At 41.1% G+C, this 27813-nt stretch overlaps 1 long non-coding RNA gene across 1 annotated transcript; it reads left to right on the top strand.

Annotated features, from left to right (window-relative positions):
• Positions 1–17549: 17549 nt before the first annotated feature.
• LOC117813252 lies at positions 17550–21327 on the top strand. The gene is made up of 3 exons (XR_004631374.1): positions 17550–17608; positions 17803–17835; positions 20291–21327. It is a non-coding gene; the product is annotated as an uncharacterized LOC117813252 (long non-coding RNA).
• Positions 21328–27813: the final 6486 nt, after the last annotated feature.

Genomic DNA, 27813 nt, shown 5'->3' with positions numbered 1-27813 from the left:
CAGATCAATTAGTCTCATGTTTAGGAAAAGTATCACAGTAGGGACCGGTGGACAGGGAGACGGGGTAAACTTGTGTGGTTCTGTGGCAGCTGTTCCTTTTTCCGGTTCAATATTTGAAACAACATCTTTGTCATTAACCCACACACTACATTATCAGCCCACACCCAATATAAACACAGCTATTTCCATAAAAGATCCTTATGTCTTTTTCCCAGTGGACTCGAGCATCTGCAGCAAATCAACCTCGCTTTTCCTTTCACCTCCCTCTTTTTTCCTCAGCCTCTCCTGCCAATAGTTTTGCTGCACTTCCTCCTTTTTTCTCACTTTGCAGTCTCTGACATAAGCAACAAGTCTGAAAATACTTAAAGAAAGCATATTCATTGAATCATGTTCAGGTGTTTGTCTTCAGCCTGTCTATCTTCATCACTCACACCAGGAGAGGAAACAAATATAAGAAAATCAATTGCTGGACATCACTTCCATAAAAGCTAGAGGGCTTTATCTTCAATGATGAGTTTTAACTGGTTATAAAAGGGTCTGAATTTAATGCTGATGTCTCTTCATGACCTACAAAATAAAAGCAGACCATCAGCAGTAACATTGGTGGTAAAACTGTCTGAAACAGTTGATAGCCTAGCTTATGAGCTGGTTCTCCCTCTGGTTTCATCACGTGTAGGTAATAAACTTGCTGCCAAATTCCACCAGATCGGTGTCCTATCCATCTCTGATCCGTCACAGCACCGGATCTGGTAGGTTTCTCTTCTAGTCAGTGTGTTAACTTCCACTGGATCCAGCTGCTTTGATCCGCAATACTTCTATTTTTGCCAGATGCCGGAGCACAACGCATCAATCTCAACAGAGCAGATGTAGCGGGACAGGAAGTCAGGTTTCACCAAAACAAAATGAAAACATCCGGTTAATTTTCAGAATAAAACACTCTGTGTTATCACCAGATAATATTTCACTTAACTACAACAACAAACCGTCATGATGAGCGGAGCCAGGCCTGGAGTCAACAGGTCAGAGGTTTTCAGAGGACCAGAAAGACAACATGGATGAGGAGAGGAGGAGGAGGAGAATCCTTGATTCAGTGATTACCGCGGGAAAACCTCGGTCACATGACTCCAGCTCTCCGGCGGTCCTGCTTCAGACCGCAGTGGATCACAGACGGACTGGACACGGAACTGTTGGAAGTCCCAGGTTTGTCTGTTTCTCCATAAGTCATAAGTTAGTTGCAGTCAACATTCCCAATATGGCAACTAGTATCTTTTGAGTTCACCTGCTGTTGTTTTAAATGTAATAAATAAATAAACTAACTAAGAGTATAACTTAGTTTTGCTTGTTCATACCAAAATCTTATAATATCAATAATTTCCTGAGCAGTAAATCACTTTGTTAGGGTAATTCTATTTGTTATATTTCCTCTGTAGTAATATTGATAGACCGAGCTGCATCACAGCACAGGACTCAAGTCTTGCAAATTTCAGTTTCTACTCTTCATCATGCTACCTAGCTCTGTTGACTTGAACTGTGCATTCATCTATTGCCACTCCTTAATATAATAAACTGCACACACATAAATACACACACCCTCACAAACAGCTGCAGAGTAGGCTGTTTCCTGTATGGGGTTCTCACTCTGTCCACATTACTCTTCCATCTGCACAGGCATTTCCTGTCCGACCTTGAAATCAGGCCCCCGCCCACTACCACTATAACTTTACACACATACATACTCTCCCCCCCTCCGTTTCCCCACATTCTTTGTGCGTGTTGTAGACGAGAAGTCCTTTTTGCATAAGATTCAAAAATACATTCTCACCAGCTCTCTCCACATAACACAACAACTTCATCAGTTCAGCTCGTACAAGAGTCCAATTAAAGAGAAACCGCGAAAAAACAACAACCAGATAAATACATAAATGCTTAACTATCACTTATGAAAATCTAAACACCTGAGGGGAAAAATCATGGCACTGTTTGCATGACTAGAAGCTACTTTACAGCATGAAATGCAACTTTACAAGCACCCAGAGATACTCTAACCTGCCACTTTCACACCGGGGAGCCGTGATGTCATCAATCAGTAACCCAGCACTCGAACAGCGGCTGGCCTTCCCCAAACCGGCCACATGTGTTTTTATTCAGCAGGAGAGTTATAGCAGAAAAGGTTAGGTCACAGATAGTTTACAATAATATTATTCATGTAAAAGGAAAGTGGAAAGGATCCCTGTATGTGACTTCACTCTATTTACACAAGCATGCCCCGAATACATCGATACCGCCTGCCAGTAAAACCCAGCACGCACACACTCACTGAGAACACACTCCACGTTAATAGCATGAACTGGATTTCATAAGGTGATGGAAAGGAACCAAGCCAAAGTCAGACAATTAGCAAAGATTTAAAATAACAACTGAGAGCCTGAGGCAGAGTGTTAAAGCAGAGGAGACATAATGAGAGTCAGAGTTATGATTCCAGCTCACAGCAGAAACAGAGACACTGTTGTAGTGTTCATGTTTTCAATGCCAAACGGTAACGGCTCTTGGACTGGGTTTATCGTCGTAGTTAAAACTGACTTGGTGAGGAAAATATTAATTAACACACGGCCCATTTCATTCCTAGATTAGGTATTTTGTAGGTAGACTTTGTTAGCCACATGTTAAGACCAGGGTCAAGAGAGATAGATGGATGAAAACGGTCTATTTTGGCTCTCCAAAATCATCTGTGTTTGAGTAGAGAGTGTGTATGTGTCTGGTTTTTGTAAATTCGCAATTATAGTTACTAACCATAGACCTCTCTTGAGTCCCTGAGCTCCCTTGTCCCGTAGGTTCCCCTGGATCTCTGCCAGACTCCAGCTGCTACAACTACTACTATCCGTCTCATCACTACTATCATCCCTCTCTCTTCATCTCCCTCTATCCCTCTCTCCAACACGGTCTCAGCAGATGTGTGTCTAACATGAGTCTGGTCCTGCTCGAGGTTTCTGCCTGTTAAGGGAAGTTTGTCCTTACTGCTTATTGTGTTTTAACATATCGTATCATATAATAACATATCTCCTATTGTATTGTATCATATCACATCACATAGCATCTAAACGTATCATATAGTCTTGCATCTCATGGTATCGTATGGTATCACATTGTATGGTATCGTATTGTATCGTAATGATTTTATGATGACCTCTCCCTCTATCCCTCCCTCCAACTCGGTCTCAGCAGATGTGTGTCTAACATGAGTCTGGTCCTGCTGGAGGTTTCTGCCTGTTAAAGGAAGTTTGTCCTTGCCACTGTAACTTGCTAAATGCTGCAAAGTGCTCTGCTCATGGTGGATTAAGATGAGATCAGACTGAGTCCTGACCTGGAGTTATTCTGTGTTGGCATCACTGCTTGCTCCATTCAAATGAGTATGATGATTGTGGGTTAATGCAGGACTAAAGCAGGTCTGACAGTTGCGTTGGTGTAGCTCTTGAGTCTTAGTGCAGGAGGTTACACTGCACATGAAATTACATTTAGTTAGGAGTCACAGATGACTTTGAATTGAGTTCTATTTTGCACATTTATCAGTTTTGCAAAAGGGTGCAAGTTGCATTTGAACTACCTGTATGTGTGTGACTTTTCAAGCATTCAGAGATTGATGTCACTTCTGGCACTTTGAGATGTGACCATTAAAAACACATAGCTGTGATTTAAGCACACAAACAGTCCCTCATTATGTCCTCCCCTCTCATAGCTACTGGCTACACTCTGCATGAGGTCAGCAGAGGTTCACCAAATCACACTTCCATCATAAAAGTTTGTATCTTTACATTTTGATCAAATGTCATAACACAGAATCAGATTCTGGCACCAGTTGACTGTGTATGGTTTCCTTTGACTTCTGTTTCCTGCATGTCTGTGGATGTAATAGACCCGGGTTACTCAAGCAGGAAACCATACATCTACCAGGGAGGAGGGGGAATACCCCCCCTCTCCCTCCAGTTAAAGATATTCAGAGAGAGAAACAGGGTGAGGTCCACAGATGAGCAGATAACCCTACAAATAATCATACCCTTTGTTTTTTTCAACACTTTTTGGATCCATAGGATAATAAAACCATACTTGAATAAGTTTTTTATGTAAGGGATAATTTATGGTTAGCAGGTAGTTATGGGAAATAGAACCCCTGCAGGGTAAGACAAGACCCCGACATGAAGCGGAGGGGTCTTACCCTAAAGTATCTTATATATTATCCTGATTATAACTCAGCTACTAACTTAAGTTTGTCAAAAAACATTGATTAAAATATTTTAATGATTTAAATGAGTTGTGTAAGTAAGTAAGTAAGTAAGTAAGTAAGTAAGTAAGTAAGTAAGTAAGTAAGTAAGTAAGTAAGTAAGTGAGTGAGTAAGTAAGTAAGTAAGTAAGTAAGTAAGTAAGTTAGTAAGTAAGTGAGTAAGTAAGTAAGTAAGTAAGTGAGTAAGTGAGTAAGTGAGTAAGTTAGTAAGTAAGTGAGTAAGTAAGTAAGTAAGTTAGTAAGTAAGTGAGTAAGTAAGTAAGTAAGTGAGTAAGTGAGTAAGTGAGTAAGTGAGTAAGTTAGTAAGTAAGTGAGTAAGTAAGTAAGTAAGTGAGTAAGTAAGTAAGTAAGTAAGTAAGTAAGTAAGTGAGTAAGTGAGTAAGTGAGTAAGTAAGATTTATTTATAGAGCACCTCTCAAGAACAGAGGTCACGAGGTGCTTTACAACAACAACAATAGAAAAACATTAAAAGGCAAAACAGCGATTGCAAATAAATACAAAAACATGACATAAAAAAAACAGACAGATTAAACCAAGGCAAGTCTAAACAGATAGGTCTTCAACTGCTTTTTAAACCTGTCAACAGTGTCCACAGTTCTGAGTTCCAGAGGGAGACTGTTCCAGAGTTTAGGACCAACAACCTGGAAAGCACAGTCCCCTTTAGTTTTTAACCTGGTACGAGGCACAACCAGTAAACCCTGATCAGAGGACCTCAGAGTCCTGCTGGAGTTATAAGGCTTCAGCAGCTCCCTAATGTAGACTGGAGCCTGAGCATTGAGCGCTCTGTACACAACAATGAGAATTTTAAACTGGATCCTACATTTAACTGGAAGCCAGTGCAAAGAAATGAGGATTGGTGTAACATGAGATCTCCTCGATGATTTGGTCAACAGTTTAGCAGCAGCATTTTGGACCACTTGTAGGCGGTTCAAGGATGCATTGCTGAGACATGTAAAGAGAGAATTACAATAATCCAAGCGAGATGACACAAAAGCATGTATAATCATTTTCTGTGGACACAAAAGGTCTGAGTTTGGTGATATTTCGTAAGTGATAAAAACAAGAACGTACCAAACTATTCACATGCTGGTCCAGGCTCAGACCCTGGCCCATTTGGACCCCTAGATTGCGTAGGGCAGGTTCAACAGCAAACCTAAGGCTTCTCTTCACCTCAGGAACAACACGGTCAGGAGCTATACAGTGTATACAGTTTTTGAAAGTTAATAACTGTTGTCAAGAGGTTTTAGCTAATTAGAATAAAGCACCTTACACAGCCAGCAGATCAGGAAGAGAGCCGGGTAATAATAGAAAATAAATCACATCACCCTGACAAAGGAGCAAAGCTACTGTATAAAACTGTATTTACAGGTTGACTGACTTTTTGGAGCAGAATTTAACTTTAATTTCTTAGTGTAAGGAGTGATTTTAAGGACATGCACAGACACACACACACCCACACACACACACAGCCACCTTCACTCGGTCGCAGCTTTGATTGACAGACAGACAGGTAAACCACAGGGCATTCCAAGGCTGCTCAGGTGTGTGTGTGTGTGCATGTCTGTGTGTGTGTGTGTTACTGCCTCATCACTATTCATCAGGCCCGGCTGTATTTGCGTCTCATCTGCATACTGGTCCAACAGGGAACAGATTAGCATTAGAGAGAGAGAAAGATGGAGGGAAGTGGAATCACTTTAATTTTTAACAAGATGATATGAAGGAGACACAAAGGCCTGAGTACTGCTGCTGACACAGCCAGGAGAGAGGATGTGTGTGTGTTTAGAGGGTGTGTGTGTATGTGTGTGTGTGTGTGTGTGTGTGTGTGTGTGTGTGTGTGTGTGTGTGTGTGTGTGTGTGTGTGTGTGTGTGTGTGTGTGTGTGTGTGTGTGTGTGTGTGTGTGTGTGTGTGTGGAGTGGGGGTGTGACAGCTAAAGAGAGAAGTATCAATCATTAGAGAATGAGGGTTGTAGAAATGTGAATAAACAGAGACTCTGTGTTTTCCAAAAGAAAACAGCGTTAGAGACTGTCCTGTGTTAATGATGTGTATTGATCTTTGTGTGTCAACACCACGTGTGTGTTTGTAAGAACTCATCTGAACTCACACATCTAGTATTCATAAATAAATAAGGGGGATAAACATTGTACCAGAGTTACAATGAATTCAGTATCTAATTAGTAGCCTGCACAAACACAAACATATGTGAACATATGTGCCATGTGGTTCATACATATGACTGATTACACAGCTGTGACATGCTGCAAATCTTTCTCTCTGTTCAAATGTTTCCTTCATCAAATGCAGTTTTTTAAGAAGTCCGTAATTTTACCAGATCCTCATTGACCTTTAGAGTTCCATCAGCTGTACATTGTTGACAGTAATCATACTAACACTGGGTAATGTGCAACATGCTGTATGTGGTCTGATGTTTTTAGGGTTCCTCAGTATACACTAATCTGTTTAATGTGGATTTCTGGTTTTTTTTTAAAATAAAAATGACTGGAGGCAGGTTGAAATGAGCGGTACTTGAGTTCAAGATAATTCCTTAAGGTGATAATAAAGTGGAGTTTATTGGATCATATCATGTTGTTTGATAAATTGTTATGGCACTGTACCATAGTCTGTTGTATCCTGTCATAGCTTATTTTGTCACATCTTATTGTATCGTGACATATCGTATCTTATCTTATCATAACTTATCCTATCCTATAGTAATGTATCGTATCACATCACATCATATCCTATCGTAACATATCATATTGTATTGTATTATAGTGTATTGTATTGTAGCGTATCCTATCCTATCTTTTCCTGTCTTGTCATATCCTATTAATCCCATTAATATCCCATATAATGTATCATATCGTATCATATCGTATCGTACCATATCCCTTCCAATCCTATTCTGCCGTTACGCATCGTTACATATTGCAGCATATTGTATCGTATCATATCCTATTCTTTCCTATCCTGTCGCATCGTAATGTTTCATATCACTTTGTATCGCATTACATCTCATTACATCACATCCTAATGTATCGCATGGTATTATATCGCAATGCATCGTTTCGTATCGCATCTCATTTAATTTCATTCCTTCTCATCTAATCTCATCTCATCTCATTACATTTCATCTCATTACATTTCATCTCATCTCATCTTAATGTAATGCATCTAATCTCATTTAATCTCATCTCATTACATTTAATCTCATCTCATTGCATTTCATCTCATCTCATTACATTTCATCTCATCTCATCTCATTACATTTAATCTCATCTCATTGCATTTCATCTCATCTCATTACATTTCATCTCATCTCATCTCATTACATTACATTTCATCTCATCCCATTACATTTCATTTCATTACATTATATCTCATCTCATTACATTTCATCTCATCTCATTACATTTCATGTCATCTCATCTCATCTCATCCCATTACATTACATTTCATTACATTTCATCTCATCTCATTACATTTCATCTCATCTCATTTCATCTCATCTCATTACATCTCATCTCATCTGATTACATCTCATCTCATCTCATTACATTTCATCTCATCTCATTACATCTCATCTCATCTCATCTCATTACATTTCATCTCATCTAATCTCATCTCATCTCATTACATCTCATCTCATCTAATCTCATCTCATCTCATTACATTTCATCTAATCTCATCTCATCTCATTACATTTCATCTCATCTCATTACATTTCATCTCATCTCATCTCATCTCATCGTAATGCATCATAACGCATCGCATCATATCGAATCGCATTGTATGGTATGGTGATGATTTTATGGTCAACAATTACTACTTGTTAATAGCCCTGCTCATGCTGTAGCCTACAAACATGCATAAAACCCTGGTGTCTCACCATCTTTGAACTTTGTGATGTGCAGTTTAGACTCAACACTAATCTAAGCACAACATCCTGAAGTGTCACACCATCACAGCCCTCCTGCAGCAGGTCACCCTCTTGTGTTTGTATGATTCCTGTGTTCATGTGTTCCATCCTGAAAACATGCAGCCCATTATCGTTCTTATAAGTGCCCTGATTATAATGAAAACCCTCTTCTCTGTATTTCTCCTCTGATTAGTATTTTGTCTCAATCCCTCCATCCCTCTGTGTAACATCATCCCTACCTTTCCTTTGTAGTTCTCACAAACCTTGATCTGTGAGTCCCTCACCGCAACATTCAAACCCTTTATCTATATGTTGTGTCTTTCTTTTTATCTCTCTCTTTCTCCCTTTATGTCATTTTAACTCATCAGGGTGCTTTTATCTCTCTGCTCTCAGCTCCCTTCACACTCTAACACACTAAAGGGAACAGTTTACTGGCTACAAAACGCAGCTGGTTTTAGTAGAATAAACGGAGCTCGGGCTCTGGACTGTAACTGAGGAGGTTTATGGAGCATCTCAACAAAACAGTCAGTGGGCGATAGCATTATTAAAGGAGCAGTTTGTGATAATTAGCAGCATTTAGCAGAACAGAGTTGGTAGAAATGGAATATGACATTCATATGTTTGTTTAAAGTAATGTATAGTGTAATGGATATTAAAATAATTTTCTGTTTTTTGTAAACTTAGAATGAGCGTTTTATATCTACCTTCCACAGGGGGTGGCCATCATGCACCGCCTTGTTTCTACGGTAGCACGGACCAGACAATCTAGTAACATTGAGCTCTTGTAAGCAGGGATTGGCCGCCCAAAATGCACCGGTTGGTAAATGAAGAAAAAGAGGATGAGTAGTATGCAAAATAACTTGTAGTGATAAAAGTTTTTGATAGCAAAAACTTGAGAAATGGTGGATTATACTTATTGTGCGTCACAGGAGCTTCTTGTCCTCAAAGGCCACCATCAATTCAAGGAAGCGTTTCACTCTAGATAACATTAAATAATCCTATTTCTACATACTGTACCTTTAATGATAATAATAATAATTGATAGGACTTGTATAGCGCTTTTCTAAGTACTCAAAGTCGCTTTACATGATTTGTTAAAAATAAAAATAAATACAATACAAAAAACAGAGATGGGGTGGGAGTAGAGGTCACGTGTTGCAGGCCTTTTTGAAGAGGAAGGTTTTGAGTTGTTTTTTAAATGAGTGAAGAGTGTCAGAGTTGCGGATGTTTGGAGGGAGAGAGTTCCAGAGAGTTGGGGCAGCGAAATCTCTGTCCCCCAAGGTACGGTGTTTGGTCTTGGTGATGGGGGACAGGAGGTTGGCATCTGATGATCTGAGGTGGTGAGATGGGGAGTGAAGGGGGCGAGGTTATTGAGGGCTTTGTAGGTGATGAACAGGATCTTGAAGTGGATTCAGTGCTCTATGGGGAGCCTGTGGAGGTGCAGAAGGATGGGTGTAATGTGAGCTCTGGAGCAGGAGTGGGTGAGTAACTGGGCAGCTGAGTTCTGAACATATTATAGTTTTTGGAGGTCAGTGGAGGGCAGGCCATAGAGGATGCTGTTGCATCCTTTAGATTTGCAGACAATTTTGAAACTCTGTCTCATTTCAGTGTATCGTTTATCTATTACATTATTGTACAGAAAGATTTGAGACACTGAATAGTCAAATGGCAAAGTGGAAAGAGTTTTTGACTGTGATGAATCCAAAGAGAAATATCGTCTTCATCTCTCTATGAGCTTGCAGCCAGCAAGTTGATAGGTTAGCTGTGCATTGACCATTTTTTTGTCTCAATACTTTAATAACCTAATTTTCTGATGCAGCAAGAAACCATATCAGTGAAAAGCTGTGAATAAAATACTGTAAGTAGATTCAGATGGCAACTTTTGGGAGAGACTGAAGTCACTTGAGAGCATGATTTTGCACTTAAGAGATGTTAGAATCACAAAACTGAGCCAGAAGAGACTGAATATATGAATTAGCTAACACCTAAATTAACATGTTTGCATACTAGCTCACCATAAACACTCAAAGGTGTTTTTCAGTATCTTTTCTAGTTTATCAGACATTTAACAAACTTCTGTGTTTACTCTTTGTTCAGTTTCTGAAGAGCTTTAACTTTGAGATAGACGCCCAGACATCTTTTCACCCCGTCCTTCTTCATTTCACTCCCAACCTTTCATCCACCTCGCTGAACATCAGTCAATCCTCCCTTTGGGCCCCTTGATGATGATCAGGCCCCCACGGTGCCCCGATCCACCCCCCCTCCTCTTTCCCCGTCTCTGCCTCCGTCCCTCTGGGCCTCTTGTTCTGCGATGCCACCCCGCTGTAGTGCCATCCCTGAAGTGTCGAGGCTCCCTGAGGACGTGGACTGTATGGTGGTCCCTTAGGGGGCTGGCACTGGGATGTTCTCATCTCTCTCTCTCACACACACATGGGCACACACACACACACACACACAGACACACATACACACACACACACACACACACACACACACACACACACACACACACACACACACACTTCTCCTCTCTTCTTCAGACAGCAGTGGTCTCAGCGGGGCTGCCCTGAAGCGTCCCTGCAGCATGCTGGGTACCTGAGAAGCCAATGATACCAGGGCAAGGCCAGAATGTTAAGTAGTGTGCATGTGTGTATGTGTGTGTGTTTGTGTGTACATGTGTGTGCATCTTCCTGAGTGGGGTCAAGGTGTTAAGTGGTAGATTAATCAGTAGTAATTGTGTGTATGGTCCATTAAGGTAAGGGCTGCCTGACAGACAAGGGTGAGGTAGAGAGAAAAAAAGAGCATGGGTGTGTTTAGATATGAATGTGCATGTGCATGTGCATGTGTGTGTGTGTGTGTGTGTGCGTGTGTGTGTGTGTGTGTGTGTGTGTGTGACCAACAGAGAAGTGAAACTGGTAGAAATAGCATTTTAACTGTACAATTCTTTCTCTGGCGCCCTATACTCTCTGTATCTTTTTATAAATCCTGGTTCTTGTTTGCTCTTGCACCCCCATCATCAATCTTCCTGCTTTTATAGAAATTCATCCATCTGTGCCTGGAGCTGTTGCAAAGTCGCTCTCCTACTTTTAGAAGCAGGAGTTATACCCAACAACGGTCACCACTGGAAAAAACACAGGCTGCTTTCTTCTATCTGTCTCACTCCTGCAGACACACACAGACACACACACACACACACAGACACACACACACACGCACGCACGCACGCACGCACGCACGCACGCACGCACGCACGCACGCACGCACGCACGCACGCACGCACGCACGCACACACACACACACACACACACACACATTGCACACACACTCCCTACACCTTTCCCCCAGTGATCTCTGCTGGCTGATTTGGTATTCAAGTACTGTTGCGGGCCCAGCAGGCCTAAAGCTCTCTTTGTATTGTTTTATTACCCAGGGGCTAGGCCCTGCCACACACACATGCATGCACACACACACACACACACACACACACACACACACACACACACATGCATGCACACACACACACATGCACACACACACGCACTCTCAAACAGCACACATAGCATCCAAGAGCAAAGCAGGATTAGCATATTTGCGTATTAGTATCCTGTCTGTCAATTGGTTCTGTGTCTGGTTTTTCTTTTTCTCACATGCTGTCAGGAAGGAGAGGAAGAGTTCCAGGAGGAGGAGGAGGAGGAGAAATGAGGGAGATAAGGAGAAGGAGGAGGAGGAGGAAAAGAAGTAGGTGGAGGGCCGTCCACTCCTCTCCAACAGACAGATGGTAGTCAGACTCCTACTGAGTTGTCAACCGGCCAAGAGAAAGAGAGAAAGAGAGAGACGGAGAGGAAGAGGAGGAGAGGGATGAACCTTTCCTCTACTTTTCATCTCCTCCTTCAACCTCTCACTCACTTTGGTTGCCAGCTTCAACTCGTTTCACCCATCTCTGTCCTTCTTCTCCACGCATCTCTCTCCCATCCCGGCCATCAATCTCTCCTCTTCACATCCTTGTTTTTGTCGCTCATCTGTCACAGGTTACTATTTTTCATCCACACTTTGTCTCCTTCTCTCGGTGTAGCATCCGTCTTTCCCTCTTGGTGAATTTTCCCCTTTTTGCTGCTGCGGGGAGGAAGTTAGGCGGCCAAGTTTGGATGCATGAAACAGAGGGAGAGAGAAAGACGGAGAGAGAGAGAAGTGGAAAATGAAGGGTCATACAGAACATCTGAAAAGTGGGAGAGTGACTTAAACTTGAGGGAAAAAAACGACACAGGCACCGAAACATTCAGATTTTCAGGAGCTGAATTTGTTTATTAGTTGTAAGATTTTTTTTATGCAGGAGTCCAACAGCAACCGATAACACTGAGTACACTTCCTGTTGGAGAAAGTTTGATAAGTTGTACAATACGTCATGTAAGTAAAAAGCTTCATAACAGATTTAATCAGTGAAAGCAGGGTTGAGGATCTTTATCACAGTTTAGAGGTCTGAGTCATTCACTAGTCCACCAAACTGACATTAGAATAGTAGAGTAGAATAACAGAGCACAAATAGAGATTCATTTCAAATAAGATAAGAATAAAATTTAAAGGTTTATATAAATGTCACACATGGTGTAAATAGTTGTAATCACAGGCAGTGAGGACATGTTATTCAGTAATGACAGGTTGCAATGATGTGATTATGACAGGTTGTTAATACCTGAAAATTAACACAACTTCAGAGAGTGAGTCTGTGCTTAAATATAGTGCCATGATCAGGCTGTCACAACAGGGGGCAGTATGGTTCTGTCCATTACCTCGGTTTAGCCTGCATAAAAGCTCCTGTAGAGTTTTAAAGAGGACTCAGGTAGGACTCAAACAAGAGGAGTAGGTAAGACTTGTTTGAAGTTGATCTTTGTAGCAGCAGAAAACCTGAAAAGTCTGAAGGATTAGAAATGAAATTAGTGCAAGGGTGGGTAGATATGTTGAAAATGTGCCACTCGGTCAGGGTTTAAATGTCACATGAGACCTTTTTTTCCAAGTCTCCGGTCAAATTTGAAAGTTTAGAGCTTCAGTTTGGAGGAAGTCAAAGGAAAAAGACAGAGGAGGACAAGAGGAGCTGTTATGACTCCTGTTTGCAGCCTAACTCTTGCAGTTTTCTCACGTTGGCGCAATCACCCCATAATCAAAGGACATTTGATCCAAAAAGATGGCTTTAAATTATAATATAATTTATAATCTGTGTTTTGCATTGCAGTGGAAAAACAGGCCTTGTAACACACATGATGCAAAATCAAGTTTTCATTTTTTTAAAGTTATATTTTTGGGCTTTTTGCCTTTATTATATAGGACAGCTGAAGAGAGACAGGAAATGTGGGGAATAGAGAATGGGGGAAGACATGCAGGAGATGGTCGCGGCTGGGAATCTAACCGAGGGCTCTGTATGCGGGGCGCTTAGACCACTAGGACACCAGCACCCCCAAAATCAACTTTTAATTCATACCCACTTTGTAAGTTTGTGATGTTTTTTCTCCATTTTTATGTGATTGGTTAAAGAACATAAATGCATAATCTAATAAAGTAGCCACATTTTTATTAATTCACAATCATCTCAGCAGCAAACAGAGCCTTTACTGTAAATACAGATATTTGTTTACACATTTCACAGAAATCACTGAAGGAAAAACATCATTACAGGGGCTAATTAGTCCTGACGGGATGATGTGCTTTTAACAAATCCTCAGTGTTTATGTTTTAAACCGACGTCCCCTTGAATGCAATAAACCCTCCTGACATATCAAAATGTTGGGTGCTATATGATATACACTCATCATATTACAGTGATGTTGGTGGTGTCTCTCTCCCTGGAGGAAACAGAACTGACAGTTTTTGATGCTAATATTACCCCACATGAACACACAGCCTTGTATCTGTGTTTGTATTCATTAGCGCTTGCTGTTGGAGCTTCATCACGACTAAAAAGGCAGTTTGTTTTGTAGAAACACGAGAGGTTTCTCTAACTCCCTGACTGTGCGCTCGCTCTGTTTGTGTTAATATGATTTTGCGCTTTTGTCAGGTTAGTACGGTGGCTGCATGGTGTGTGTGTGTGTGTGTGTGTGTGTGTGAGTGTGTGAGTGCCTTTCGTGTCTGTGTGATGTACTGATGAGGAACGGTAAAATGACAGCCGTGAGCCGTGTAATGACAGTGTGAGACTTCTGTCACTTTTCAAACAAATTTATTTGGAGTGTGTGTTTTTGTGCATGTGCATGAGTGTGTGTGTGTGTGTGTGTGTGTGTGTGTGTGTGTGTGTGTTCGTAGGGGTTTACACACATGTGCATATGTGTGTATTAATGTGTGTGCGCTGTCATTTATTTGTCATCTGCAGAGTAAGACTGAGTGTCTTTCATCCTCTGCCTCTCATCTCCTCCCTGATAGAGAACAGAGTTGTGTTTGTACACACACACACACACACACACACACATGCACGCAGACAGACAGACACACAGTTGTTGGTTGTTTGTCTCAAAATGAGCCCATAATTATACGGCTTGTTTATACTTTGTCTCCGAACAGAACGCTACAAAGTGTTGAATCCTGTTTTGTTTTGGCAGAACAAAAATAGTTTGCTTTGTCTCTCTGTAATGATGCTCTACTGTCGCAGAGTGTAACAATGTGTGTGTGTGTGTAACATGCATTGTATTTAAACATAGGTCCTATCTGTACACTTGTTATATGTGTGTGTGTTTGCCTGTGTGTGCTTCCAGTGGTGTGATACTGAGGTGAAGTGAGGAAGTTGCCGTGGCACTTATCACAGTGGATGTGGAAAGCTGTGGTTACTCGCCTCGCTCCTGAGTGTGTTCACATGTCAGAGGTGTTTCCAACTTTTTCTCACTCGGCTTGTCTCCTTAATTTGTTTCCCTCGAAGCATTTACGCCGGTCGCACAGTCGGAAGTCTCCCGTTAAAAGTTGAGGAATTAGTTCAATTAGAACAAATGAGAATCCAGTAATGACATGAAGTATGTAAATATCTGCAGCTTGGTTCATTCATATCTTACAGAATGAGACATCCAAGAATAAAATCATATAAATGTATGAATGGAGCCAGTGTTTATGAGACAGCTCAAACTGACTGACCTAAAAACGTCCTCTGAAACCACTTCTTCTTTTACAGTAAACACCTGTTTCAATCTTATTTTTGTTACTGATGAAACAGAGTGACTGAGTTTGAAGTTTAAAGCCTGGTTTATACTTCTGTTGGAGTGTCCACGTCGCTCTGCAATACTCCTCCTAAACACTAGTGGGCAGTGTGACATCTTTGTTTGTCATATCACCATTTCCCGGTTCCCTAAATCCTCTGCTTCTTGTGCACAGGAAACTATGGTGAATAAATCTGAACATTATGTTGGAGATGGAGCTGATGAAGGAGAAAAAGAGAGAAGGGTATTAAATTCACGGCCACAGAATCAGAGTAGGCAGAGGTATCGGTAAGTGTTGTGAATGCGGAAATAATGATGCTATACCCAGCGGATTAATCATAGAGTGGTCTGAGCTGTTTCCACAGATAGTTACATTTTTTAGGAGGTGCATGTTCCCAGCGTTATGCCTGAACCAAGCGGCAACCTCCAGTCTCAAAATATGAAGCCAATGTGGAAGTGTCATAAACTGCAGTTCATTGAGTGTCCACTTGAGGCTGGCTGCAGAAACACTGAAAACCACATACACACCCATTCAAAGAAGACGATCTATAGAGCAGAAATAAACATGTTTACAGCCTGGTACAAAAAACAGCTTCGGTCTACATAGCTTATCTCTCTATCGCCACACACTGTAGGGGGGTGAATTTTTTTCTAGCACAACAGTTCAGTTAAGATTACGAGTTTTTGCCCAAATAAGGACATGACTGACTTGACTGACAAGCAGGAACACTGTAGCTGTTGGCTAGGAGGCTCAAACCCCGCCTCTTTGCCTCACACTAAGGCTGTTTTCGAAGCGGCCTGCTACACACTACCTACAAATGTAGTAGGCATTAGGTATTGCCTACAACATACTGCGTTTGAATTTAGTCTGTGGCATGACTGTTCTGTTCGATCTGTGTTGCAGTATGCCGGGACACGTCACTGGATTTCCGTTTTCAGAAAGCGGAAGTAAACAACAGCCGAGCTGATAGCGAAAATGCTACTTTAGCATCCACTTATGATTTAAAAAGTTAGGAAGTGGTTTATTTCAGTCGGTGATAAAACTGAAATAAAATGTAGCTGTTGACTGAACACATTATATTATTTCATCATGGAGAATATGAGCTTCCAATGATGCTAATTTTTGCAATTTTGTGTTAGCGTACTGTTCTGCTGTTTTCATTGAGGTTCATTTTGTTTACTTGTCTAGACTGAAAAGGTGGTTTCTCAAAGTGAGTATGCAGGTACAGGGACAAGTGCACGGTGCCATATTCATATTCCGATTCAACTGGAAATGCAGAAAGTGTGTATATTCCCTTTAATCCTTACTGTATCATTATGTAACCTCATATGAATAAACCTCAAAGAAACCCCAGTTTGGCTGTTTACATCAAAAAGCAAGCAAAAGAAAAATGTAATGCAGAAGAGGAGTATGACTCAACAAATGTACTTTTTCCATGGATACTTTTTGCTGCTCTTGACTGACTCAGGAAGTCTTTTGTCCTTTTGCAGCCAGAGAGAAGTCCTTACATGACAAGTCACAGTTTACAGATATTCAAAGTTCATTTTTGATCAGCTCTATGCTGCATGTGTTTCTTGAGTCTGACCATTTAATGGCCATCAGAGAGAAAATCCTCTCAACACTTTTTTGCAGGACTTTAACTGATACGTGTGAGGGGGCTGTGACTGGATGACAGGCGGTGTGATTGGCACATGATCTGCCACTGCTGTTTTATCTGATCTTTGATCTGTAGAGTGCAGTCTGCTGTATTTACAAGACATAATAGTCAATATACGGGACAATTGAGGTCCTGTATGAAACAAACCGATTTAGCCCAATATACAGGATGTCCCGGCTAATACGGGACAGTTGGCAACCCTAGCTACCTCTATGGTTATGAACAGTGTCATTACTCAGAGCTCATAAGTCACTACAGTCACTCAACATTCAGTATTTACCACAATGCTAAAGTGCTAGCATAGAGTACTTAAGGCAAAGCATGCATGAGAGATTTGTTAAGTTCATTAAACAGTGCTTAAGTCTCCATGTTCTGTTTGTCCAGCTTTAACTCAGTGTGGATTCACATCTTTAAACACTCTGTGGTATTGAGGTGTGTGTGCATCGGGAGCTTTCCGCGGTCTGCCTCTCTGCGAGTTTCCATCCACTCACATACATATTCATGACAGGAAATTGGAACCATGCCCAAATATGGAAGAATGCAGCTTCAACGAACAAGGTGATGTCTGTCAGAGTCATTAGCTAAGATGCTGTAAGTACTTCAACATACACACACACACACACAATAAAAAAATAATACACACGACTACACAAAGTGAGGAGTGTTATATTAATGACTCCCGTTACGAAAGCTAGCTAAATCAAGCTAGCTGCAGTGTGACCTCAAATGTTTGCACTTTTCTTTCTTCCCTCTGTCTCTTTCTCTCTCTGTTTTTCTTCCCTCAGGCTACCTTCTGGCTGTCCCCTGAGGCATCATGGGTAAATGTGTGTCTGCTGGGCAAGTTGTGGCTTGTTTGTTTGTGTTTGTGCGTGTGTGTGTGTTTTTTGTGAGGGAGCTAATGAGTGTGTTAGCGGTTGTGGACCTTGTGAAAAACAACTGACAGTAGATGGATGGATGGATGGATTGAAAGAAAGAAAGAAAGAAAGAAAGAAAGAAAGAAAGAAAGAAAGATAGATAGATAGATAGATAGATAGATAGATAGATAGATAGATAGATAGATAGATAGATAGATAGATAGATAGAGACAAGGGCGAGCATCACTTAATTACATGTTGTGTGTTTCCTGATGCAACCAGTAGTAACCAGTACAATGGAAGCAGGCCCTGTTTTGCAATATCCCCTCTAATGGTGGGACGCGATGCTGGGAAGCTGCTCCCTTTTCAGTATTCAAGGGCAAATTTCCCCGGAGGGCCATCAAATTGCAACAGGGGACGACAGATGGAAAAGTACTTTCCTAAGTTTGGTGTCAACCTGTCCTGCTGGTGAGATGTCAGTCTCAACTTCTGTGTAAGGCTGACGGTTAAATCACAAGGACTGGTAGATCTTTAATTTTAGCTTTGTTTGAGTTGTATCAGAGGAGTATAATGTATTTTTTTTTACAGTTGCTTACTGTTGTTTATTCAGCAAATTTCAAGGTCAGCCTTTTCTCACTTATGCAGTATTTAAAAATGAGACACATTCTGTCTAATTCAATGCAGAAAAACTAGCATGCATTTGTTAGCTGCAGGTTAGATTATTTTAATTCCCTTATATCAGGCTGACCTAATAAATCTCTAAAACTGTCCAAAACGCTGCAGCTCAAGTACTGACTAGAACTAGGAAGAGAGGGCACATCTCTCCTGTGTTAGCTTGCTCCTTCTTCTGACCTACAAGCTCTTAATGGTCAGACACCCTCGTATCTTAAAGAGCTCATAGTGCCCTATTACCCCTCTAGAACACTACGCTTCCAACATGCAGGCCTGCTCATTGTATGAAGTCTCTAAAAATAGTATGGGAGGTAGAGCCTTCAGCTATCAGACACCTCTCCTTTGGAATCATCTACCAGTCAGGGTCCAGGAACAGACACCCTCTCTACTTTTAAGAGTAGGCTTCAAACTTTCTTTCATAATGAAGCATATAGTTAGAGCTGGCTCAGGCTTGGACCAGCTCTTAGTTATGCTGCTAAAGGAAAGGCTTAGACTGTTTCCGAAATCGCCTACTATACTAGCAGTACGTACTGATATGTCCAAAATTCAGTATGTAGTAAGTAGTATGTGAACAAGAGCAAAATCTGCAGTAAGCCAAAACTCCCCGGATGTCTACTGATTTGGGGAAATATCTCAGTATGCATCAGACCAGTCTGCCTCGCGTACTGTTTCCCATAATGCACAGCGCTCGTTGTGCTTTTTCTTTTTCCTCATTTTTTGACGGGAGGAAATCTGTTTTTGGGTGCTGTGAAAGTTATCAAATTACATATAAACCACTTCCTAACTTTTTAAATCATAAGTGGATGCTAAATAAGCTTTTTATTTATCGGCTTCGCCGTTGTTTACTTCCGCTTTCCGAAACCGGAAATCCAGCGAAGTCTGGCTCAGCATGCTGCATGACAGATCGAACAGAACAGTCATACTACATACTAAATTCAAATGCAGTATGTAGTAGGCAATACCTACTGCCTACTACATTAGTAAGTAGTATGTAGCAGGCCGTTTCGGAAACAGCCTTAGACTGCCAGGAAACTGACACACAGGGATACAGGAGATGTCACCTGAGCGTGTTTTGATCAAGAGGTTTTTATTCTGATTCAGGCAGTACCACTGGAAGGATTCTATAATTCTATTTTATATTTTCATCTTTTTTATATTTTAATATGTTTTAATTTTTATATTCTTGTATTTTAAAATTTTGTATTTTCATATTTTATATTGCTGATTGTTTTAATCTTTTATCTTTTGTTGTTTTAATTTTTTCAACATTGTTTTATTTGTCTTCTTCACTTTTTTTTAATTGTCTTTAGTTTCTCTCTTATTTGTAAAGCACTTTGTAACCCTGTTTTGAAAAGTGCTTTATAAATAAAGGTGATCATATTGTTATTGTCATTGGATCTGAATCGAACAGGCGGCGCTGGTCTTTTGACTTTAACGTGAATGAAAAGTTTAATGTGATTCAAAGCAGGAAAGTAGGCTGCTGGACTTTAATGTGAATGATATAAGTTTAACAGTCATTTGATCCATTATTTGGATGATAGATTACCTTTGCCATGGAAGCACAACCACCAGTGGAAACTGGCTGCTTCATGTTGAGGTCTTGTCTCACCCTGTCAGGATTCTATTTGGCATAACCACCAGCTATCATCCTCACTAGTAATCAAGATAAATTAACTTCTCTAACTTATTACTGTATGAAACATAATTGCAGTTATGACTGAATTCTGACTCTGTTCCTCTTTTATAGGACGTGTTGAGTCCTCTCTGACGACAGGATTGTTGCTGAGTTTTCAGAAGATGTAGAACGATGATGTGAGCGCCGACATATTTAAGTCAGAATGATGGAGGGATGTGGCGCGTTTTCAGAGCAGGAGAGAGACATCAGTCTTGATGCACTATGAATAGACCTCTGCAGCTGTCCTGCCCTCTCATTCAGCAACACGTACACACACTCAGACTCTCTCACACACACACACACATTTTGAGCCGGCTTGTCCTGGGTGGCCACAAATGAGTGGCTGCAGCTGCCCCTGAGCTTTGCTCTGGACCTGGTCTTAGCCTGGAGCCGCTCTCCAAGTTCAACAGTATGACTTTCAATCACTCCCTGCAGGCCTCAGACTGATGAACTCTTTATGGAAACCATTAGAGCCATGTATTCAAGTTTCTGTGTCTGTCTGGATGTGGTATGTTTGCACTTAGCTGTAAACTGGGAGAAGAACAGGTCAAAGGATTAAGACTGTCAGTCGGTGACAGGTTTATTTTATGAATCATAGTTCATCTATGCATGAAAAAGTGCATCAGGTCATTCTGAGTCTCAGCTATGACTACAAATCTTGGAACATCTTCACTCTCACTTTTGTTTCATAAGGTCGGTAAACTGTGTTCTTAAAACTGGAGCATTCACATTTTTAAAGAACATTTTATAATCATCAACAACATGAAGAGTCCAAAAATGACGTGTCCATGATGTCATTTTAAAAACGCCCTGATTCCTGAAAGTAGTCTTCAAAAAGTGGACAACTTACTTCTGTTTGAGGGATGAAATGATTTACCTCAGTCGAGCTCAAGCAGCAACCTCCGGTCTTAAGATATGAAGCCGAACTGTGTGTACTTATACTTATGTCTGTTCTGTGTCTACTTGTATTGTTTCTTAGTATGTGTAATAGGACGGTCATTAATGGACAACTACCTTAGGAAGTTGGGAGGGTGAGGGTTGGCAGGGTAACGGGGATTTATTTTCTATTGCCTTATTTGTCCCTCCTGTGTAATTTGGGATTTTTTTGTTCTATCCCATGCAGATAATATGTCCTATCTTGACTCCTATATGACATATCTTTGTACTGTCTGCAAAATTAATAAAAAAAAAGATATGAGGATGAAGATATGAAGCCAATGTGGAAGTGCTAAAAACTGCAGTTCATCGAGCGTCCACTAGAGGCTGGCTACAGAAACACAGGAAACCACATACACACCCATTCAAAGAAGACGATCTTTACAGCAGAAATAAACATGTTTACAGCCTGGTTCAAAAACAGTTTAGGTCTGAATAGCTAATTTCTCTCTCGACACACACTGTACGGGGGTGACATTTTTTATAACTTGGTATTCTTGAAGAAATTAAACTTATGAGTTTTGCCCAAATAAGGGCATGGCTGACTTGATTGACAGCCGGGCACCCTGTAGCTGTTGGCGAAAAGGTTAAAGGCCACCTCTTTACCTCACACTAGCTCGACCGAGATTAGGTTGAGCTCAGCATTTCCAATATGGCACCCACCAACAATAGGCTTCAAAACAGATGGATGATGTCACGGATACTACGTCCATTTATTATACAGTCTATGATCAAGCTGCTTTGGGAAGAGCTGCAGGTCATAACGTTGATCATCTGTTCCACCTATTGAGAGTGTGAGGTTACAAAAAAACATGCCCTAGATATATGTTTGTGATGGTCAGTGTGCACCACCTAGCTTGGCTGCTATTGCAAGAAAATATTACATCCTGAAACTGTCAAAACTGTCAAATGTCCAGTTTGTTCAAAGCTGGACTTAACTTAGATTGCATGGATTTTTTGAGTGTATCTAACATCAGTGAAATTCTCTATTCCTCAAACAACCAACACCCACCCGGTCTCAGCAGATGTGTGTCTAACATGAGTCTGGTCCTGCTGGAGGTTTCTGCCTGTTAAAGGAAGTTTGTCCTTGCCACTGTAACTTGCTAAATGCTGCAAAGTGCTCTGCTCATGGTGGATTAAGATGAGATCAGACTGAGTCCTGTCTGTAAGATGGGACTGGATCTTATCCTGTCTTGATGTTGGGTCTTTGTTAATAATAGAACATAGAGTACGGTCCAGACCTGCTCTGTTTGGAAAGAGTCTTCAGATAACATTTGTTGGGATTTGGCGCATTATAAATAAAGAATAATTCTTTGATACAGATTTGAACCCCAGACCCCCTCAGACCTCCAGAACATCTGAGAGGCTGCTGAACAATAATAAATAATAGAGTTCCTGTACTGTGGGAATGAACCAGAAAACAGCCCCCCCCCCCTTCACGTCCATTAAGTGGTTATTGTCACTCATTACAGGCTTCATAATAAGTGCTGGGGAGGCCCTCGAGATAAGACCATGTCCTGTAATCCACAGACCAAACCTGGCAACCCAGATCGTTATCATACCTGACCTCGCTGCCCCGATAAATATCACAGCCATTACACACAACTGCTGCTCAATTAGAGCGGCAAACACAAACACAGACGCACAGTAACACATGTTAACACACACAGACACACACACAGACACACACATAAACACACTCTCCTCCCTGACCGTATACAGCACACCTGACTCACGGGTGGCAGTGCTGTTCGCCTGTGTTGTATTTGTGGTTTCTTTAGCAGGGGTTAACACAACACTGTAAATGACTCCAGCATGTAGACTCTGTGTGTTTGATAACACTTGATGGTCCAGGTCGCGGTTTGTCTGCTTTACTGACGGGAACACACTGCATTAGGGGAGACCGGGGTTTGTTGTCTCACAGTGCTTATTAAGTTTTTCAATTCAGTGGAAGCAGAACTTTACGTGACACTGAGGCACTTTTATCTTGATCTAGAGTCACAGTTTTAAGACAGAGATCGGGAACATAACTTTTCATGTTCTGACAGTCATCATAACTTTACATTTCATTATGTGTTTGGCTTTTTTACCTTTTTTAAATCTTAAACTAGGAAAATGATGCATATTGCAGTTGAATTTAACTTTATGGATGCGCAGTGTTCCAACTTAGCACCTTTATAGCTATATGTGTCGAGTTTCCAGACCCTTCTAGCGACTCTTTTTTTTAAAAAAAAAGTGACTTTTGACTAATCTTGTGACTTCTTCTGGTGTTATTGGAGACTTTTAGAGACTGAAGTGGAAGCGTTCACTCCTCCACATCCAGACTGCAAATGTATTGCCCATGCACGTAGCCACTGGTGGCTCATCCTGCCACATGTCTCTTTTTGGTCCATTTAGATTGTTAAATCTTAAAGACAGCAGTAAGTGTAACTGGTGGGAATCTGCGTTGTGTTTTTTTAAAGTTGACTGACAGATGACCGACACCAGGATCTCGCTTTCTCTGCGTTTATTCTGTTAAAGCTGGGGTTGGTAATCAGATTTAGATACACTTTTTGTTATACTGGTTAAAATGATCTTTATGTCCTGATGGCAATCAATACATGATGTGTTCTTAAAAAAGAACGAAGAAAAGATGCTATCTACAGCCGGAGTAAACCTGGGAAAACACCAACCAATCAGCCTTTTTTGGGTGCCCAAATTTTAAACCATTCAAATCCCGTCCTGCTGTTCTGCCCTCCTCCTGCGCGCACATTTCCCCAGCGTGCACTCTGAGTCCCCGTCCCCTGCCTCTGCTTCCCCTGACTCTATTTACTGCCCCTCTCGCTCGACCTCGGGCCTGTCCCCTCTGACCCGATGAGGTGCTTTGCTCAGGACTGTAGTCCGGATCAGAGTCTAAAAAGCTCTCACCACGGGGGCTCTGACAAGCAGAAGAATGAATGACATTTACTAAGTCCTACAGAAATGTAGATGTACTGTAGCGTCCGTCCGGACGCTGTAGTGATGACGAGCCGATTCGTGAACACGTTGATCTTTAATAACCGGTCACTGTCGGCCGTGATCACGACAACCAACAAAACAACAATCAATGTTTGAATGAATGAAGAACTTCTCCTCTTGTCTCTCCTCTCTCCCGCTCACACACTCTACACCTCTCCTGATGCCTTCACTGACCGTCAACACTGTAGGAATTAAGAACATCTACACTGAACATGTTTAACAAACAGTAGAGCTGTTACAGTGTTATATATGTGTTATAACTTTTCTCCTGATATCGTGTCACCATGACAACTGGATAATGCTAGCATGACAGTTGTGAGTACTAACAGCAGCCATGTTTGTTTGTGTTTTTAACTTTCACTATGATAATGTTTTGGTGAGGACCGGTTTTGAATCAGTCACCATTATATGGTCGCAAGTCAGCGGCGCTCGTGCATGTGAGCGGGGGGGACGTCGTTTTGGAGGAGCTCTGAGGGAGGAGGGGAGGGTCTAGACGGAGTCATGAGGAAATGCTACATTCAAATTCATGCTTTCCCGAGACTACCAACCCTAGCTTTAATCAGAAAGAAAAAGAACCTCTGTGTTTACAAAGTACGCATCTCCGCTCCTGCACAGATAAAAGAACATTTCGACTAGCTTAAACCTTCAGTGCACACAAACCAGCACGAAGCATGTGTACGTTCAGTTAGTCTACTTAAACATTACTTTAAAAATAAATAAAAGTAAAACTCTGTTTAATATACACATTAAAACACCATACAGGACAAAAGCACATATAAAATAAATAAATATATTGAAACAGAAAAGTTAAGCAACGGACACCTACCTCTCCCCCAGGGATAACATACAAAAGGGGAGAGGGAAGGGAGCAAATCAAATATAAAGGTCAAGAAACCAACAAAGAAGAAAATGACCGGAAGATGAGGCTGCACATCAAAATACTTTTAAAAACAAGAAATACACAATGAGGCTCTACACACACAGGTATAATTTGTGTAATTATAAAGTAATAATAATTAATATTGCATTTTTAACCCTTTTACATAAGATCAAGTACAGTTCATATTAAACACTTGGAAAATGTCCACTGCAAAGAATGGCTTGAGAAGGAGAAAGTTATTGGATTATCTGTTTGCCATGCTCTTTTTATTTCGCATCTTCTAGAGACTTTTAGGAAAGCCAGTATCTAGTTTCCTTACTGAGGAGTTGGCAACACTGTGGATGCAACATTTTGCATTTGCATGATAAGACTCTAGCTGCATATTCCTATAAAGTCTTCCTGATGTCCTTCCTAAAACCTCCTAATTACAGCCAATCTGAGGGCAACCACAACATGAAGTGTGAAGTTGATGTGGTGTTTTTAAAGAAAAGAGGGCTGTGGAAACATGTGAATCTGCAAGACTGAGAGAGTTACTACCTCTGTGGTAATTAAAATAAAAGGGATTCTTTGTTAGTAGCTGAGGAATACTGACCTCTTGTCTGTAGATCATCCTCTCAGGTGTTAAGAGTGGAGAACACAGGCAGTCTGAGGGACAGGGGAGAGGAATAAAAAGAGCACTAGCTGCATGCTTTGGGACACCAACGTACAGTAGGTAATGCTTTGTAGCATGTAGGACTGCCTGTAAAGCACTGCATTGAGTTTCTCTCCTGAAAGGGCATCCTGCAGGGCATCTCTACATTTAAAGGGAACCTTAAAGGGAATTTATTATGCAGAGCTCAGTGGAAGAGCACCCAAGTGGAAAATTCTGCAGCGCTTTTGATGATGATGCTCATAATGCAACCTCTGAGTCCAGCTGTGGGTGTAATAAAGACCGTAAACAAATAACCCACTGCATCTAACTTGAGACAAATCGTCTCGTGAGAGCACAAAGTTCACTTCCTTGTGTTGTCATTAATGTATATCCAAATAAACCAACTTAAAGCAGCAACTTACTGTAGGGAAGAAGACATGTTTAACTTTTGTTTCATAGAGTCTCTTAAATGTTCTCTCCTTGCATCTTTGTGTTTTCCTCACTGCCCCTAACACATGACAACTTTACTCATCTCAATAATAGAAAACATACTTCCCCCTCCACTCCACTCCCTTTTACTATACACTGAACACTCTCTCTCTTTGAACTGTTGATGCAAAGCCTCTATAACTCCCCGAGACACACACACATACAGAAACACACACACACCTTGTTTAACACGTGAAAGCACCTCTCAGTTGTGAGAGATGAGAAATGAAAACGAGGCCCATGGGCTTTCTGGCAAAAAGGTATCCTGATAAATGTAACAGCTTCAAACATTGACTGTGAGATTCATCAGGGAGTGTGTGTGTTTGTGTGTGTGTACTGTGGGGAGGAGTGTGGTGGTGGTGGTGGTGGTGGTGAGGGGGGGGTGGAGATGCGAAATTGATTTTGTTAAAAACTTAATTGCTTTTCACACGCCTCTGACAGAGAATGAATCACACGCTGCTTCTTATGAACGCTGAAACGTCAACATTTGTGAGTGTTTATTATCGCCTCCGATGATCAGTGATTAAATCTTTGAAGATAAACTTCCTTTAAGAGCTGCCAACAGTCAAACTCAGCCATTCCCGTCACCTACACGCACATTCATCATCTAATTACCCTCTTAATGTCTAAATATGTTGTTTTGAGTGGAAACTTAAAGCTGCTGTCAGAGCACAGGATTCAAATATGAGGGGTATAGTTTTTAGGTAAGCAAAAACAGAGAAACCTTCTTGTTAATGATTTAAAGTGAAGTGTTTCTTAGTCAGGGGTGTGATGTGTGAGTCAATTAGAGTTTTAGTAAAAATGTGTTTTCTTTCAGGTGTTTTTGCCTTTCATAGTTAAAGAAGAGACAGGAAATGTGGGGAGTGGATAGCAGGGGAATACATGCAGCAAAGGGTCAAGGTTGGGATCAAACCAGTGACCTCTGCACAGAGTATTTAAGCCCCTGAACATGGCGCCCCTGCAGAAACATCTTTGGGATGCTGCAAACAAACAGTAGAGAAGTAATGTCCATGATGGGAAATACCATGATGGGTTCAACCTGCCCCAGGAGCTGCTGATCATGTTCTACACCTCCATCATCCAGTCTGTTCTGTGCACCTCCATCACTGTCTGGTTTGGCTCTGCAACCACAGACTGCAGCGGACTATAAGGACTGCAGAAAAAATCATGTGTCGACCTGCCCCCCATCCAGGACTTGTACCGGTCCCGGGCCAGGAAACGGGCAGGTAGCATCACCGCTGACCCCTCACACCCTGGACACAAATTCTTCAAACTCCTCCCCTCGGGCAGGCGCTACAGATCACTGTGCGCCAAAACAACCCGTCATAAGAACAGTTTCTTCCCCCAGGCTGTCACTCTGATGAACACTAAACCAGAACAGTGTCATACCTGTCAGATAAATACTCTCTGTACATGTAAATACACAATGCAACAATCCATATTTCTATTTTTTTTATTATTTAACTGCTATTTTATAATGTAAAACTACCTCTGCAACTCACCACTGCACTTTATCATATTATTTTAGCCTGTACATATTAGTCAAGCCTATTTGTTGTTTCTTTGTATTTATAGCTAAGGTTATTGTTATTATATTGTTATTTTATTTTTTATTGTAGGTCTTATTCTTATTCTTATTCTTATGCCTTGTACAAAGAGAGC

The sequence above is a fragment of the Notolabrus celidotus genome, chromosome 5, assembly GCF_009762535.1.
Source record: "Notolabrus celidotus isolate fNotCel1 chromosome 5, fNotCel1.pri, whole genome shotgun sequence".
NCBI classification, from domain to species: domain Eukaryota; kingdom Metazoa; phylum Chordata; class Actinopteri; order Labriformes; family Labridae; genus Notolabrus; species Notolabrus celidotus.
Note: the sequence above shows the minus strand (reverse complement) of the source record. Positions and strands in the feature narration are given on the sequence as shown.